Source organism: Sus scrofa, chromosome 14 (genome assembly GCF_054392235.1).
Source record: "Sus scrofa isolate SSC_HxYL_T2T_F1_AM1 chromosome 14, Sscrofa_HxYL_maternal_Yorkshire_Landrace_v2.0, whole genome shotgun sequence".
Taxonomy (NCBI): domain Eukaryota; kingdom Metazoa; phylum Chordata; class Mammalia; order Artiodactyla; family Suidae; genus Sus; species Sus scrofa.
The window spans coordinates 41,013,222-41,030,517 of NC_139396.1; the positions used below are offsets into that span (position 1 = coordinate 41,013,222).

The 17,296-nt window shown below is 51.1% G+C and overlaps 1 protein-coding gene and 1 long non-coding RNA gene across 18 annotated transcripts in view; one reads left to right on the forward strand and one right to left on the reverse strand.

Annotated features, from left to right (window-relative positions):
* The window catches only part of LOC146396506 (uncharacterized), a 229,565-nt gene extending 228,055 nt beyond the window's left edge, over positions 1 to 1,510 (reverse strand). For both annotated transcript variants that reach the window (XR_014826584.1, XR_014826583.1), the window contains exons 1-2: positions 1,326 to 1,510; positions 420 to 494 (exon numbers count right to left, since the gene is read on the reverse strand). This is a non-coding gene — a long non-coding RNA (uncharacterized LOC146396506). The remainder of the gene's footprint in view (positions 1 to 419; positions 495 to 1,325) is intronic.
* Positions 1,511 to 5,782: 4,272 nt separating this feature from the next.
* MFAP3L (microfibril associated protein 3 like) overlaps positions 5,783 to 17,296 on the forward strand; it is a 190,748-nt gene continuing 179,234 nt past the window's right edge. For 13 of the 16 annotated variants that reach the window (XR_014826567.1, XR_014826564.1, XR_014826568.1 and 10 more), the window contains exon 1: positions 6,383 to 6,570. The gene's annotated coding sequence lies outside the window, so the exon portion shown is untranslated. Of the gene's footprint in view, positions 6,065 to 6,382; positions 6,571 to 9,998; positions 10,833 to 17,296 lie in introns of those variants that run through there. The other 3 variants (XM_084994799.1, XM_084994800.1, XM_084994797.1) reach the window with 3 other exon arrangements.

Genomic DNA, 17,296 nt, shown 5'->3' on the forward strand with positions numbered 1-17,296 from the left:
AGACCAGACTGGACCTTCAGAACCAGAGTCCCCACTGCTGGAGGCACCTATGGATGCAGACAACCCCAGGCTGCAGGGAGTGTGGGCCCCACGTGATAACACGGACACCTTCACAAGCAGACTGGACCCCTGTTTCTCTGGTGCCCCCCAGGGCAGGGATCCGGAGCCAGGTGAGTTATAGGCTGGTCAGTGGCTCCAAGGGGATTCATTGATTTCTGTGCCCCTTAGGGGGAATAAGCAATAGTGGGCTTTAAAGTAATTAAATGTAATATTCATGTGCTAGCCAGAGATCCCTGAAGACAGGCGGGCTGGTTGGCTCTGGACCTTTTCATTCACCAGTGGTCCAGGCCCAATCACACACAGGACTGGAAATCACTGAGCTCACTTGCACTGAGACAGACCAGCAGAGCCGCCCTTACCAGGCCTGGTTGCTCTTGAAGTTCCCAGCATCACCACGCTTCTCAGCAGGTCTCAGCTGCACTTCTCCCTGGACTCTGGGCAGCAAATCAGAATTTCAGCTTAAGCAAACTGGCCCATTTAGGTCATACATGCAATTACAACACCCCTCAGGTTGTAGGGACAGTTGATTCCAAGACTCTTTTAGAAGTCCTCTTCAAGCAAAAGGGAAGGCTCATTGAAATTCACAGTAGAAATGCAGACCCATTACAACAAAGAGCTCTGGGACCACAGTGCTAAAAACCAGCTATTTAGAAACCTTCTCCTGCAAAAATGCTTGTGAATTCACCCACACAGTCATCCAGAATTTCTTCAAAGCTCTGCCCTTTTGCCAGCTGACCCAAATCAGGGAGAAGCCTGATACTAATAGATCTGAAACACTTCATCAGAACCAAGAGCTGAATCAACATCACACACATGGAAACCAAAGTCTGGACGTTGTTTCTCACAACCTGAGTGAAGGATAGCCTTTGCATGCTTTATTTTTTTGGCCATACCTGCAGCATATGGAAGTTCCTGGGCCAGGGACTGAATCTGAGTGGCAGCTGTGACCTACACCACAGCTGCAGCAACACCAATTCCTTAACTCCCAGACTTTGGATTTTCACACGCCTGCCTCGAAGATTCTCCAGCACGGGGCTCTAACACCAATGTCGGCATGTCATTCAAGAAAACTTCTTAGCATCAATTATGCGGCAGAAGCCATACATTCAATTAAAAAGACTACTGAAGAGATGCTATAGTTTGTGTACCCCTGAAACACAGTGTGCTCCAGGCACACAGAGAACCTGGTCCCTCAGCTAGGCAATTCAAAGGATCACAACCCCTAGGGCCATAAGCAAAGTAAAATTATTCACAAGCACACTCACCCATGATGGAGAACAAGCCGCACAAATGTCCCTGTGGTAACGGTAGAAGCTATCATGATCAGGGAAAAGAAGGTTGGCACATTTGTACCAAGTCTCTTGTGTACATGCCCAGGGACCCCATGCCCCACCCCCCAGGCAGGGCTATGGATGGGCCACAGCCCCCTGGAGCCTCGGCTCGCCCAGCAGAGTCCCAAGAGGAAGCCAGTACCTACCCCACGTACGGCTGGGCCTCTGAGCCTCCCAGTCCTTCAAATCTCCATGGAAAAGCTGCTCTGCCTCTTTGGAGAGGTGGGTATCTACTCTCCCCCTCTGACCTCTGCAAGGCCCCCCACAAAGGGCTCATACTCCCCTCCTCCACCTCAGCCTCTGCCCCCAGCTGGGCTGCCCTGGGCTCCCACAGTCTTTGTCTTGCAGGAGCCCTGTGTCCGCTTTATGTCACCTGTAACCACAAGATAAAAAGATCAAGGATAGAATAGACTTCCTTCTCTCTCAAGTCTAGCAAATAATGGCTGAAAGAATAAGGCGCAGACTGCGCAGCACAGAGATCCCACCTCAACTCCCAGCTCACCATGCAGGGGTTCCAGTGCCCGCCCCTACCCCACCCCCACCCCCTTCCCCGCCCCAGTCAGTGAGGTGCTAATGCTCCCCTGGGCCCTGGGCAGAGCTCCTGGCTTTGAAGCAGCATATAAAGTGGCCAGGTCCCCCCATTTGGCCCGGCCTCATCCATGGCTGCACTCCTGGAGGCCGTTTTGACATCTCTGTTTTCCACCTGCCAACCAGCCACATGAGTGTTAGTTTCATCACCTGGGTCAGTCCCTGGCCTCCTCTATCCCGTGGTGGGAAAGTGGACATTTGGCCTCCCTCCCTCCCAAGATTATAAACTCAGAGAACAAAAGGCCAGATGCACACCAGTCATAACCTCAAAAACTGGGGGACATGCAGCTGTGGAGTCAGGTTTTCACAAAGGGCCTCCAGGGCTCGTCCCACTGACCAGACAGCACCTTCCAGGCCCTTCACCTTCCCGGCAACCTCCCACCCACCCTCCTCACAGGAAAGCCCTATACACACGGGGTGGGGGGTATGGGGTTCCAGATTCATCCTTCCTCATGCCAACAGCCCACATCCCTAAACCCACTTCACCGTCCAGAATGAAAGCCAGAGGGCGGCAGGCTGGGCTGGAGGGTGACCTCAGAGGGTGGTCCAGGAAGAGTGTGACCCCCAAGCTGGGTCCTCAGCCCTGTGTGGGCTGCAAGCAGCCTTCTGCCCTGCTGGTTTCAGCTGCTGCTAACTGGTTAGACCACACACGTACATACACAGCCCTCAAAGGGCCAGCATCAGCGCTCCATCTACACCCAGAACGAGGAACAGAATACTTTCCCAATGCTGACTCAGACTTTTGAAGAAGTTTTGCCCTCCCTGGCCAGCAGGTCACAAGGTCTTTCCATTCCTCCCCACCCTTCTCCTTACTGTGCCCCTTCAGGCTCCCAGGAGCAGGGAAGCAGCCTAATGAGGGTCCCCAGCTCTTCCTGGCCTCCTCCAGGAAGGGGTCAGGTCAGAGCCTCTGCACATTCCTTCCTACCCCCACCCAGGTGGCTGCACCCAGGACAGAGGTGCCAACAGGTCACAGGAAAAGTCCAGGGTGGTTCAACACACAAAAAAGCAAGTAGTCACCTTACCTGGAGCTCATCCAGTTGCCCCAGATTCTCCAGCACAAGCCCACACTGGATAATACATACAAAGATGACGGTAACACCTCTGAAACCAGCCAATGCTCTGCCCACCCACAGGTATCTCTCTACAGAGAAAACCAACACCCAGGCTCCGAGAAGTTCTGGACTGGTAACTTTGTTTTCCTTGGACCCTTATGACTTACAACTGTGTTTCTCAGGTTTAAGGTGCAAAATCACCTGGATTCTTGTTAACCTCGCCGCCCATCTCCCAGCCTCAGGTCCACTCTGGAGGTCTGGGTGGGTTAACCATCCCCCACTGATCTGAAGCAGGTGGCTGGTCCCACCACAGCTAGCTCCAAGTTCCCAGCAGGTAACGAGCTGGAGAAACTGCAAAAAGTACCTTCATTCCTAAAGCATTATTCTGCCCTCCCTGGGAGTCACACTCTGAACAGAAAAAAAAAAACAAACAAACAAACACAATCTATTCCGAGGAGTAACCCTGTAATTAGAAGATTATGACTACCCTGTAGAAGGAAACAAGGACAGAGAACAATGGAATTTGTGGATTAATTAGCAATACAATGCAGAGCCTTGTGCAGCCACAGACCCAATAAACAAGCACCTCAGATTGGTTCTTGAAACACACCCCGATTTCTGAAGCTGGGGAAGGTCCACTGGGGTGAAGGTCACATCGGAGGTTTCACATCACTCCAAGGAGCATAACCATTCAGCAAATTGTATACATTGTGACTTTGTCCTAGGATTTTTTTCTGTGCACTCTACTTACAATTCTCAGGAAGAATTTTTTAAGTTAATGTATTTGAAATATTATAGGGGTACATAAGTCTATCATTCATTTATTAAGTAAAATCTTACTGAGGATTGAGAGCAAAGACACAGAGGGTTGACAGGAGCTCTTGCGGTCACGATACCCTCATCGTGCACTGGAGACAGAGGAAAATAAATCAAGGTCAGAAGTCTAACAGAGACAAAGCATATGGCACATGTGAGGTACCCAAGAGGGAACCTCAGGAAGGTCAGAGGAGACCCAGCCTGAAGTGGGTGTTGAAGACATAGCAGTTGGCCAAGGGATGAGCAAGGCGAAAGGAGGGACAAGACTACCATAGGAACATGGAAGTGTGACTTTGCACCACCAGTCATTTGGGTTGGCTAGGATGGGGGGCACTAGGGCAAAATGGCTGGAGGGCAATCTGGAGAGGGAGATAGAGGCCCATTCAAGCTTAAAACTTTGTCTTTAACTTGAAGGTGCTAGGAATCCCACTAAAGTCATACTGAATAAAATTTGCTTAAAAAGCAAAGTGTGCAGAGCCATAGAGGATGGGTTGGAGGGAAGGATCCTTCTGGATGGTCCCTGCTCCCTGGTTGAGGGGGAAGATGAGGCCTGAAGAGGGCAGTGTAGGTGGAGGGTCCCATATGCAGAGATGTATAAGGACAGGTGGACAGGCGGTGACTAGATGGATGGCAGGGGAAGCAGGTGAATGAACCTGGGATAACGTCCATATGTGTGCTGTGCCAAACTGAGGAGGCGGGATGCCGGGCTTCCGGTGTGGACCTCCAAGAGACCTAAGCAAGTTCAAGAACAGGGCTCTCACAGAACCGAAATAATGGGGCCTCACACCTCAGGAGGAGGATGCAGGTGCCTCCAGCATAAGACAGGGTTCTGCGGAAGCTACTAAAGTAGCTTCGCAGCAAACTCTGCCCAGGAGTGACCTTCCTCCACAGGTGGTGTCCCCACGCACGCTGGCACCCAGCCGGGGCTGGACAAGCAGAGGGATGGAAGTGAAGCCACCCTGGCGGTAGAAAGGGGATGGGGCGGAGGGGGAAACAATCGCACCAAGCCTTGCAGGGCAGCGCCCCCTCCCCCCGCCAGGAAACAGACAACACCCCACTCACCTGAAAGCATCTGTCTGGGTTGAGTTTATTCATCTAGAACCTGTGAAATCTCTTCCCTGTAAGCCCTCCATTCCCGTCTTCTTTTCCGTTACAGGCTTCGAAGCAAATTCCTATGCCCACCTCAAGCGCATCCGAGGTGGAGCGAGGTTCTGGGGAGAATGCGAAGCGGAGTCTCAGAGACTGAACTGCCTGAGGGAAAAGGAATGCGGCAGTGCAGAAAGACCCTGGAGCGAGGACATAGACCTTAGTCTCTGGCAAGAAAAAAATAAAGTAAAAATTTCGTGTCCTAGTGCAATTGTAAAGACTGCTTGTTAAGTATGAGAAAAGTATGAAGGGTTTAGGTTTCCTGAAAGAGAAACGAGCTGAAAGTTCTACGAGCTAACGTTGAAATAGGATTTCCAGTTCCTATCAGGCTGTGACTCACCTGCAGGCCAGATGCCCCTCCCCCGCCTTCCAGCCAGGTCCCCTGCACCTGCGGCCGGACCACGCACCTGCGCCTCCCCTGCGCGGTCCGACCCCGGGTCCCGGCAGCGTCCACCTGGTCGAGCCACGCTGCGCTGGAGGGCGAGCATGCTCAGTCGGGTCCTGACCCGCTTCTGAGGCAGGGCCGGCGGCTGGGGTCGCGGCGCTGCCCCGCGTGGCTCGCCCAGGACAGAGTGAGAAGAGGGAGCGCGGAGCGGCGTCAGCCGCACCCCCGGCACCGCTCCTGCAGGAGCCCACAGCCGGCTCCCGCGGAGCAGAGGGCAATCCGCCACTCCGGATTTTCGCCGCAGCCGGGGGAGGGGCGGGGTCAGGAGTGGAGGGCGGGGCATGGGCGGGGGCGGGGCGGGGCCGGCCGGGGAGCCGAGGGAGGAGGAGCCGGGTCCCGGGCCCAGGAACGCGCAGTCCTGCAGTCTGGAAAGGGGCCGCTCACACTGCGGCGCCGGGCCGCTCAACTTCTGCAGGCGCCTTGAAAAAATCGCCGCTCTTAATGAAAAAACACCACAGTGTTCACTAGAAAAAAACTTACAAACTACAAATAGTCACAATAGGAGAAGCCTAGAATCCCGAGCCCGCCGCTCGCAAACCGCCGGTGGACGTCCTGCTCCTGCGGTTCCGCGCGCGGCGGGGCTCTGAAAGCGGGGGCACCGCGGCCTCACCGGGGCCCTGCTCGGGGTAGGTCCGAGTCGCGGGCCAGGGCCGGGTTCCGAACCCCGCAAGGCGGGATCTCGGGACCCTCTCCCGAAACTCTCGCCCGAGACTGCCGAGGCTCCCGTACTACAGCCCAGGGCAGGCGCCCGCTGGGGAGCTGGGCACCGGGTCTGGCCTCCGGGCCGCGCTGACCGAGGGGCCGCCCCCCTCTCCCTGGCCCCTCCCCGGCGGGCCGGTCCACAGCCCCCGGCCTCGCCGCCCGCCCCGCCCCGCCGCGCTGCAGCGAAGACCCGGCGGCGCCGCGCTGCGCGCACTGGGCATGCTCCGCCCGGCTGCTCCTCTGCTCCGGGAGGCTGGGCTCAGCGAGGCTCTGCAGCCCGCAGCCCGCAGCCCGCAGCCCGCAGCCCGCACGCCGGCGCGGGGGCAGAGGCGGCCGCTGGAGAGGTTGCCGGGCGTCGGCGCGGCGCGGCTCCCGGTCTGGCCATGGCGAGGAGCACGCGGCGGTCGCCGGGGTGGCGAGGCGACGTCAGGTTAGGCTGGCGGGGCGCGGGCGGGGGCTTGGGCGGCGGGGAGCCCCGCACCGCGTGGTGGCCGAGTCACCGCCAGCGCCGGGGCCGCGCAACTTTGGGGCACTCGGGCTGAAGGAGCCCGCGGCCGGGGCTGCACGCCGGGAGGCGCCCAGGTCCCTGCGGCGGGCTCCTCCTGGGTCGCAAGATGCTTCGGGATCCTTGCAGGAGCATCCGGCAGCGGCGGGTTGGAGACACTGTGTCCCAGGTTGCCGCTATAGCCCTCCTACGACTCGGAGCGTGGTATTCGCCGCACGCTGCCGAGGAGCCTCCCGGTCTCCGGGGAGAGGGAACGCCAAGCCGCGGCGGGGCCTTCGCCGACTATAGGTCACCTGGGTCACCGGCTCTCAGTGTCCCCAGAACAAGGAGGGGGGTGCAGGCCCTGAGTGCGGGTGGCACGTCCTGAGCCAGGCGGGCGCCGCGTCCTAGTGCCGCAGGGGTGCGGGGAACTGTGGGCGCCGGCAGCCGCCGCCTCCGCTGGAGCTCTTGGAGTTTGTCGCATTTGACTCCATAGCAAGTTGACATCGAATTGCTTCCTGGCGTGGAATGGGGAAATATGCTTCATCGGCTTAAAAAACAGAGTAATTGCAGAGCTGATTTATTTTAAGCTCGACCATTAACCAGTCTTCCCCTCCAAAAAACTTGAGCTTGCAAGTTGCAAGATTTATAAAGCAAGCTAGCAAAAAAGAAAAATGTTTGCAGGTCCCTTATCGTCTCACTGTAGAAAATAATGTATTATGGTTGAATTGTCATTGTGTTTAAGTATGCTTGTTACAGAAAAGTTGGATTACTGTAGCCATCTTTTTTTGCATTATTTTGGCTTTATAATAAGATTTGGAAACGTAGTTGCAGAAGCTCAATGTTTTTTGCAAAAGTTTTCTCACTTTTGTTTCTAAATGAAACACTTTTTTTCAGTTGCTACTATACCGAACATAGTAAAATTGTCAGGGGGAAATGCAAGATGGAAGAAAATTTATTTTCAGAAGGGAGTAAGAACAGCATAGTTTTACTGGGCATATTATTTTCATAGAGAACGCAGTTTGTAGGTCCACCGCCATTTCTGTTGGTTATTTATAAAACACTTTTTTCCTTCATAAAACATCCTTACCATTACCACGCTTAGGATTACTGATTTTAGGAGGAAGGCAAACAATCCTTATTCTAATAGGAACTAGTTCTACCTCTAACTAAAGCTTTAACTCTCCAGCTGGTTCCCATAACTACCTCTTAGTGGGTTCCATTGTTTTATTTATTAAGCTTATTACAAAATGTCTTGTTTGTGTTCATCGTAGACCTTAGTGGACTTTTGAGGTGATTCTCTTTTCATTGGCTTGTGAGTACCTTTTAATGTTTGTTCTTGCCTGAGATGCTTCAGCCCTCATTCCAGATCCTCCAGATGATTTCCCCACATGGGCTCTGTGCCGAGCCTATACGTGACCGAGATTTCATAACAGGAGTGGCTGGAAATGTCCCAACAACAAGAGCAACACGATTACTCTTTCTGCAGATTAGACCCACAGCTCTCCATTTTAGCCAATGAGTTTGGTTGCTGGTGTTTATTGCCCCTATGTGTTTTTCTATACGTATAGAAAAATTTGGAAGTTTGAGAAAAAAGCAAAAAGCAAACCCAACACAAATGCTGAGAAAGTATGCTTCCCTTTCCTGTAAAAATGCATCAGATTCAAAATCTGCTATGTGCACTGCATATATGTACAGCTGATCCTGTGTTCTCAGGCTGCATTCCCAAGGGGAAGCTAGGAAGTCTCCCCTCACCCAGAGCTTTTTTCTTACCTGGAGGAAGCAGCTTTCCCATTTGTAAACCTGAGGTGTAGTACAGGTCCATAGGCCACCTTCTGGATCTAAAAATCCTATTTGTTCAGTATTAGACAATGAAATTTAACAAAAGGCATATTTAAACACCACTCTTCGCTTTAGAACTCCACATTCTCCTAACCTAAAACTAACAAAACCAACAGGATTTAGGTCAAAGAGGGGTTTTATTAACACTAATGGGAAAAAAAAAAAATAGAGGAGACTTTGTATTCAAATTCAGAAACAGGTGATAATTTCTTCTGTTTGTACCTAACTGTTGGGTTCTTGCAACTCAACTGCTGGGCCCATAGCTTTTACTTTTAATTCCATGCCTTTAGATTTCTGTACTGCGTGGTGGTGTTAGTCACATTAGATACTGGAGGCAAACTATTGCCATTAAAAATAGAGCTTCCCTCATTCAAGCAAAAGAACTTCATTCAACTCCTTGTTTGCTTTGCAGTTTAAATACTTGAGGCTGTTTAAACTTTGCTTCATTTGAAATTTTCTCTTTGTTTTTTAAATGCAAGAACTTGCAGATACAGAAATACCAAATAAATATTGCTCTTAACCCTCAACACAGTACAGTCAAATGTGTTTAATGGTTATCGCTTATTTGGAATTCAGAAATAGTGTGAGAATAATGTCACCTCACTAATTCAGCGTCTAACCAAGCACTGGGGGTAGGGTTTGCCCTTCTCTAGCCACACCCAGGAGGACAGTGACAGCATTTGTGATCTATGGCAAATCACATTAAAGTTAGAAACAGGATTTCCCTTCGTGGCTCAGCAATAACAAACCCGACTAGTATCCATGAGGATGCGGGTTCAATCCCTGGCTTCACTCAGTGGGTTAAGGATCCGGCATTGCCATCAGCTGTGATACAGGTCACAGATGAGGCTCGGATCCTGTGTTGCTGTGGCTGCTGTGGTGTAGGCCAGCAGCTACAGCTCCGATTCAACCCCTAGCCTGGGAACTTCCATATGCCTCAGGTGTGGCCCTAAAAAAAAAAAAAAAAAAAGTTAGAAACAGCCTTAAATGCAAATGCTTGATGTTAAGCTTGCTATAATACTACCCTAGAATGGTTAAAGCATTAAGAGGTTTGGTTGATTATGTGATAAGAACCAGTTAAGAGCTGTCAGAACCAGTTTCTTAGTTATACTCAGCACAGAAGCTTTGTGAGTTTATTGGTCTTGCCTAGGCCTCTACCCAAGGTCTTTACTCATTAAAATATCACATTTCATTTTTTTTCCCACAATCTTTCCTAGTCAGGCCCCTAAGGCTGCACTAATGAGTAAGACACGGTGATTCACAATCTAGTCAGAGAGACGTGCTTGGGCACAGATAAACTGTCGTGCGAAGTAAGGGCTGCTGGAGAGGTGGGTGCACCTAGGGCTCGGGAGAGGCAGGAATGAGCCCCATGTGTGGGGGAAGAGGGGCTTGCAAAAGCAGTGACATTTCCATGGAACCTTAAGAAGTGCCTAAGAGATTGGCTAGGCATTTTCCAACGGGAATTGGACTCTTCAGGCAGGACCACCATGGTGGTAGAGAGGGTAATGCCTGCCTCACATGTCCACTTCCAGGCTTTGCAGATGCGATTGTACTGAGGATCTGAAGATGGAGAGATTATTCTGGCTTCTCCAGGGGGCCCAGTGTAATCTCAAGAGTTCTTACAAGTGAGAGAGAGAGAAGCAGAGGTCATGTCAGATGCACATGAGGAAGACCCACTGGCCTTGAAGATGGCTGGAGCCAGGAGCCAGGACTTGGGACAGCTTCCAGAAGCTCAGAATGGCAAGGAAGCAGGTGTCCCCTAGAGCTTCAGGAGGGGACACAGACCCGCCGACTCCTTGAATAGCCCATCCTGATCCATGTGCAACTTTTAACCCACAAAACTGAAAGAGAACAAATGTGTTTCAAGTCACTCCATTTGGACTTGGTGCCTTAGGAAGGAGCCACAAAAATGTCATCCAGCCACATTCAAGGGGAAGTTTGGTGTGATGGAATCAGGGGCCAGGACAAGGGTGTTTGGATTTCATCCTATGAAAGACAGAGGGTGGGAAACCAACTAAGGATCTCTAAATAGGAGCATGTGACAGACAAACAGCTGCCACTATATCTTCCTGAAAAAGCAGTACACAGCTGAACCCCAAGCTTCACAGGGCTGTTTGATAAAGGCAGTCTAACCAGAGGTAGTCAGTGGCAGATGGCAATCTGGAACGGGCATGTTATATAATTTGATTATCTCCATTGATCTGAGATGACGTTAGTGTGCATGTGTGAAATTAAGAGCTTAAGAAAACTTTTATTCACACTTGGTAACAGAAGAAGGATGTGAAGAGTAAAACTGAAAGGCATATTGACTACTTTGTTTCTGCTCATTGACCTCTTCACAGGAAGCTACTCTGCTGGATACACAGGTGCAGTCAGGGACCTAAGGGAAAGCTGAGATTTAACATAGTGACCTGGAGAACGATGCCATGTCATCTGGGCCAATCCCGACCAGTTGGGAGGAGCTGTTTGCTGTGTCCTGGCCTTATACAGGCTCAGCTGGGAAGTTGCCACCACCAGTCAGCATTGTTTTCTGTGGGCTCCACATTTGTGAGGGGTGGGTGACAGCTATAATACCAAATGCCCTAACTTATGGGGTCAAGTATGGGAAATTCAGTCATCCTTTCCAAACCTATTTATTCAGTCTCTTTTATGTACAAGGGCTTGGTATCTGTCCTGTAAGAATGTATAGTCTAGTTGAATTGACATCTCTATGTGTCCAGAAAATCTATTCTAAAGCAATCTTCTACCTTAGTGGTCCAGGTCTGGCTCTAAACCGAAACTGAACTATATGTAGGAAAATTAGTAAAACAGATTTTTCAGACCGCATAGTAAAGGAAGCCCTGCACTGACAAAATCTGATTCTGAGAATGACAGTAAGACTTCATTAAAACTTATCTTAGGGAGTTCCCTGGTGGCCTAGTGGTTAGGATTTGGCACTTTCACTGCTGCAGCCCAGGTTCAATCCTTGGTCTGGTCAAGGAACTGAGATCCCACATCAAGCCGTTGCATGTTGTGCCCCCCCCCCAAAAAAAAAAAAAAGTTGTTCTATGTTGCCTAACTTCTGTTTGCATAACTTTATAAGATTTTTTTACCTAGACTTCCTTAATGTGATGCTGCAGCCATCACTGCTTTCCACTGTACAGGACCAGCTCAGTGTACACCGCCCCATCTGTCTCCAATCTCCTCTCCCTTGGTCTCTGAGATCCACGGCCCTCTTGGTCTGAGGGTCTAGATCACCTTAGCCTTGTCATCTTTAGCTTACTGCGTTCCTTCTGGAGGATTTATTTTTCCTTATGACTGTCTTGGTCACCCACACACCAATGTTTCCAAATCTGTATCTTCACATAAGCCTCTCATCTATTCATTCATGAATTAATTCATCAATTCACTCAGCAAATGTTGATAACCTGAGCTTATCATCTAGTGGAGGGACAAAGATGATTACAGTGAAAATAGGAAGTTCTGGGTGAAGGGCGGGGAGAAGAGAAGGGTCTGGGGCTCCCTGGTTGGCTTTGCACCAAGATTTAAAGGCTGAGTAGGGGGTTGCAGATGAGTGAGGTGGCAGAAGGTGGCCTGGCCAAGCTTAGTTGCCGGCTTCAGCAATAACGCGGTATGTGGGTTGCAGGCAGGACTGGAGGCAGGCAGCCAAGAGGGGTCTGTGGGAGTGGGATTAGCTGGGAGGTGAGCACTTAGACCTGGAGCAAACCTGGATGTGGCAGCCACATGGGTGGGGAGGGAAGGAAGTCCTTGGAGTGCCCGTCATGCATGTGCGAGACGCCTTCTCAGGGGCTCCCCTTGGAGCAAGAGACTTTGCCACGGAAAAGCCCAGACTCAGGGCCACAGTGGGAATTGCATCCAAAGGCGCAGACTTTGTAAGAAAAGCATGGAAGGAAGAAAGAGGGGATTAATTCCCTGGTGGTTGTCCAGTTTCCGGACAGAAGCATTTGGGGCTTGCCAATGAGACTGAAAGGAAATCAGTGTGGGTAGACCTCCTAGTTCTGGATTTAGAAGGTAACTCTTTTAGCGGCTGGGCCGATTTTGACTGTCATCAGTGGGAAAGAGGGAGCTTGCTAAGCAGATATTTAAAATTACCCCAACCCTTTCCTTCTAGTGAGAATCTGAGCTGGCTGAGGGTTCAAGGGAGAGTGTAGGGGAAGACTTTGCTCCTTAAAACAATCAGTGGGTTGGAATAATTACCCATTGTCAGCGCTGGAGGTGGCAGGCTGGGGTTTGCTGAAGCAGTACATGTCCTAGACAGGATGGGATGTGTCTGTTCCCTCGTCTGCACCTTTTTGTACCCTCCTGAAACTAGCACTGAGAGCCCTGTGATTTTTTTTTTTTCTCTTTTCTTTTAGGGCCACACCCACAGCATATGAAAGTTCCCAGGCTAGGGGTCGAATTGGAGCTATAACCACTGGCCTACACCACAGCCACAGCAATGCAGGATCCGAGCCACTTCTGCAACCTACACCATAGCTCATGGCAATGCCAGATCCTTAACCCACTGAGCAAGGCCAGGGATCAAACCCATATCCTCATGGATCCTAGTTGGGTTCATTAACCACTGAGCCATGAAGGGAACTCCAGAGCCCTGTGATATTTGTGGCAGTGGGGACCACTGCAAGTTGGCCATCTAGCTCCTTTTCCCCCCAGAAGCCAGGGTCCCCTCTAAAGGGTTTGGAAAGGTGCATGTGCTTTCTTAAAGGTGAAGAGCCGACTTTCTCTGATCCTTGCAGGAGAAGGTATTTATTGGAGTGAAAATGGCACTAGTGTTTGGCTCCAGGCTTCAACCAGGTCCTCTTTCTGGGTCTTCACACCCCAGGTTGGCAGTGGGATGGCTTAAACTTCCAGCATCTCAGATGCCATAGTCAGCTTCATTTTGTACATTTCTGCTTCTCAGTAAAGCCAGGGCTGGGCTGCCTTGCCCTTACCAGAGTGCAGAGGGTGGCAGGGGAAAATTTTGTCCTCAGGGTTTGGACAGCCCTGGATGGCCTGGTCTCTGAGTGAGCCTAGCTCTTGTTAAACTTCCCAAGGTAACCTGGTTTTCTCTATTCTGAAACACTTTTGAGGAACTTGGAATTAATTTCCAGAAGACACCTGAGTATTCCTGACCCTCTGCATTCTCCCTGTGCGTCTGACCCCAGGACCCTCAGCAGACCCGATTCTCTCCTGCCTCTGTCGGGTGCTCCACCCCTTCCCCTGGGTTTGGGCATCTCCCCTTCTTCGCTCTAACAGATCTCAGTCCCAAAACCCTCTTCATCCTTAGAAGCCCTCAAGGCCCCTTTACTAAGGAGAACTTTGGAGGCGAGCCGGGACAGACCAGCCTTCTCGAGATGAGCACAGGACATCCCCTGCACAAGTCCTTGATAAAACAGGGCATGATGTAGATTTTTATGTTTAACTGGTGGGCTGTGTTTATCCTCTTCCCCCCCCCCCCCCCACTAAACGAAGTCATTACTCCTGCTAGGGAAACTGTCTCCTTTACTCACCCTTCAGGACTTGGCTGACTCCAGGGAACTTTGGGCCTTCCCAGCTGGCCCTCTGAATTTCTGTGCCTTTTACCCAGTTATCAACAAGATGATAAGTGCCTTTAAGGTAAAAAAAAAAAATATTTAAGCCCCACAGCAATTGGTACTACTAAACTGATAATAGTGGCCTCTTAAATACTTTGGGTTCAGCTTAATTGAGGTGACTTGAGTCCTAATTGTTTTTATCGCTCAGATGAATCTGCCCAGCTAAGAAATCGTTGAGGACACCCAGGGAGAGTGTTCAGCCTAGCATGGCCTCTCCCGTCAGAGCTGAGAGAAAAGCAAAGCTTCCTGCAGAGATGCTGTGTGGAAACCACTGAATCTGTATTTTCAACTTTCTTCTGGTGTTTCTGTGTAGTTGAGATAATTTTCCATAGTGTCCCACTGAAACACACTTAACTTTGGGGGAATGTTGACCTTAGGATATGTGCATTAAAGTCAGCTGGCGGATTATCCAGGTCTAACCAAACTTCAAAAAGTGTTGTGCTATGTACACAATTTTTAAAAAATAAATTTTTAGGTAACAAGTAGTCACAGTATTTTTAAGTTATCAAAGTAAAAGTTATGGCAGTTTGGATGTTGGCATTTAGCCAGTTTGTCCGGCTGTAGTGTCCACTCCCAGGCACCATTCCTGGACAGGTGACAGGGGCCCTGGGGTGATGCTGTTCCAGAGGGACCTCCATGGTGCCTTGGCAGCTTGGCCTCTGCCTCTTTCACCATCAGTGTAGATGGATCCACGTAGTCCTGCCCCACGTCATAGGGTTGTGGCAAGGCTTGGATGGGATGTGAGTGTAAACCATAAGTGGTAGGTGAATATGAGGGGCATCATTGTCACGCTGCTAATAAGAATTAAATCAAGTCTAAATTACAGGAACTTTTCTGATCTGTTTTCCCTAAGACCCGGTTCTTGGGGAGAGTCTATTAAGAACACGCGTGTAATTCAGAGAAACATTCTCTTTACAATTCCACTTTGTGATCATGGGCTGGAAAGGAGGAGGGAAGAAAAGCTTTTTAACTACTCTGCAGTTCCTGAGTGTGTTCTCTCTGATAGATGAGATTTTATTCTTATGAAAGAAGAAACCCCAGTGTACCCCTTCTGTGGTGATGCTGAATGGCCTTAATCGGACAGGAAGGCAAGGGGTGAGAGGTGGTTTTAAGGCTGTGAAACATGGATTAAATTCCATTTCAGCAGTCACAGGAATGTAAGTCTCAAACACAGAACAGGGTCCCGTAAACCTTACTCTCCCCGCAGGCCCGGGTCCCACAGCCCTGATCATGCCCTCAGCCTCGCCCCACATCTCCTGCGAGGGAAGGTCACACTGTGAAGTCTGAACTCTGAGGGAACCTGGGTATGTGTGCTCTAAAGTTAGTTTTGTGGTGAAGACTGGACATAGTTACCTAGAATCCCTGAGATGCAGGTGGGATCTGTAGGAAATGCTGCCCTTGTGGGTGCCCAGCCAGTCAGCCATCTGTCCAAAGAAAGGGCACAGGGTGATGTAAGTCCCCCAGCAGGTGGCCAGGTGCTGGCCCTGAGCAGGGTGAGGTCCTCATTGGGGACAGAAGCCCAGCCCCAGAGTGTATGTCTTGAGCAGACCCGGGCCCACACATCCACAGTGGTAATGCTCTGAAGGGAAAGAAGGGGGGGAGAGGGAGGGGGAAGGTACTGGCAAGGTGACATTAGAGAGTCACATCAGGGGTGTGCGGGAGCCTTGCTGACATCCAGGGGCTCTTCCAGCAGTAAGGAGTGGCATGTGCATGGGCGGGTTCCCGTGTACCTGGCACCTTCCAGGGTTTGCAGAGCCCGCATGCTGGCAGTAAGTGAACAGGGGCAGAATAGTCACAAATCAAGGCTTGGAGGCACCCAGGCACCAGGCATTGTAGCAGCCAGGAGACGGGCCTCTGGCCTCCACTCTTTAATGAGGAGCCCCTGGAAATGTGCACTGTGCTAACTTTAATGAACTTAACTTCATTATTTTAATTGTTCTCAGTGTTTTTTCTGAGGTTTCCCCATGCACAGACTGTTAACCAGTCATTTACAGAAATAAGTAACACAGGTCTGGTGCCCAGGATGGCAAGGATTTGCGCGCTGAGTGCACTTTTTTATAGTTCACATGGGATTTATATGGAGAATTTGTATGGTCACAGAATAGCCAGGGTAAAAATGATACCCCCAGATTGCAAGGGCAGGTGCAAGGCCTCTGTCATGAATGACCGAGTGGGGTGGAGATGGCCTGGCCTGGAAGGGCACAGCTAGGGCTGACAACACGGTGGCCCTTGGTCTGAAGACAAGGGCTGGTCAAGCCAGGGCACCAGGATCATCACCGCCGTCCATCTGAGCAGCAAGCCTCAGTTATCACGCTGATCTGCTGGGGTGGGAAAGGGGTGAAGGAGAGGCCTACCCCCTGCCCCACAGCCAGGAGGAGCGCCCCTGAGCCAGCCCATCCTCCCTGAATCTAAAGGCATCACCAGGGACCTGAGTTGAACCCCACCCCCATGTTGTGAGGAGATGTCTGGTGGCTGTGGATGGGGGTCCAAAGGCTTTGGGAGCTTGTGTCCCACTGTCCAGGGTAGAGGGAACACATGGAAAGTTGCATTCCTGGAAGAGGGCAAGTCCCCATGTGCTGTGTGGCACACAGGCTGCTTCCTTATCATCTTCAGGTCACAGAGTCCCAGGTGCTCTGCCCCAGGGGTCTCCTGCAGGGGGGCCTCCATCTGAACACAGACCCCTCCCCACTCCACCCCTTGCCATTTCTTCCTCCCAGCCTGTTCCCTCCCCTGCTTATTGTGGTCCTGAGTGGTGGGTTTGGAGGAGAAATGACCCACCATCCTTTAGAGATGGTGTCTGTGGCAAAGGGCCCCACCCACACAGCACATCACCTTCACCCAACGGGAGGCAGTCTGTGTACAGGCAGGGGGTGTTGAAAAAGGTGAATTCACTGTTGCGGCCTTGCGTGTTCCCAGTGTGTGCTAGAATCCTCAAGAACCCTAAACTCACAGTCACTTCGGGCCTAAACATCACACTTAGGAAGCAGGTTTAGAGTGTTGCTCTCTGATTTGTGCCGTCTTCGGGTGGCGAGCAGATGCATTTGTCCCTCCATCCAGGCAGAGCACTGGCTAAGCCATAAAACATCCCCCTGGCATAGGATTCCTCACCACTTCTCCAGGCTGGAAGAGAGTTCCAGCCTGTGGCCTGTCCAGGATCCCAGATGCCCACCAGCTCCTGTCTGGCTTCACTCTGGGTGGAGGCACTTGTGCAAGAAATATATCAAGAGCATCTCAGAAAATGGGCTTGTGATGAAATG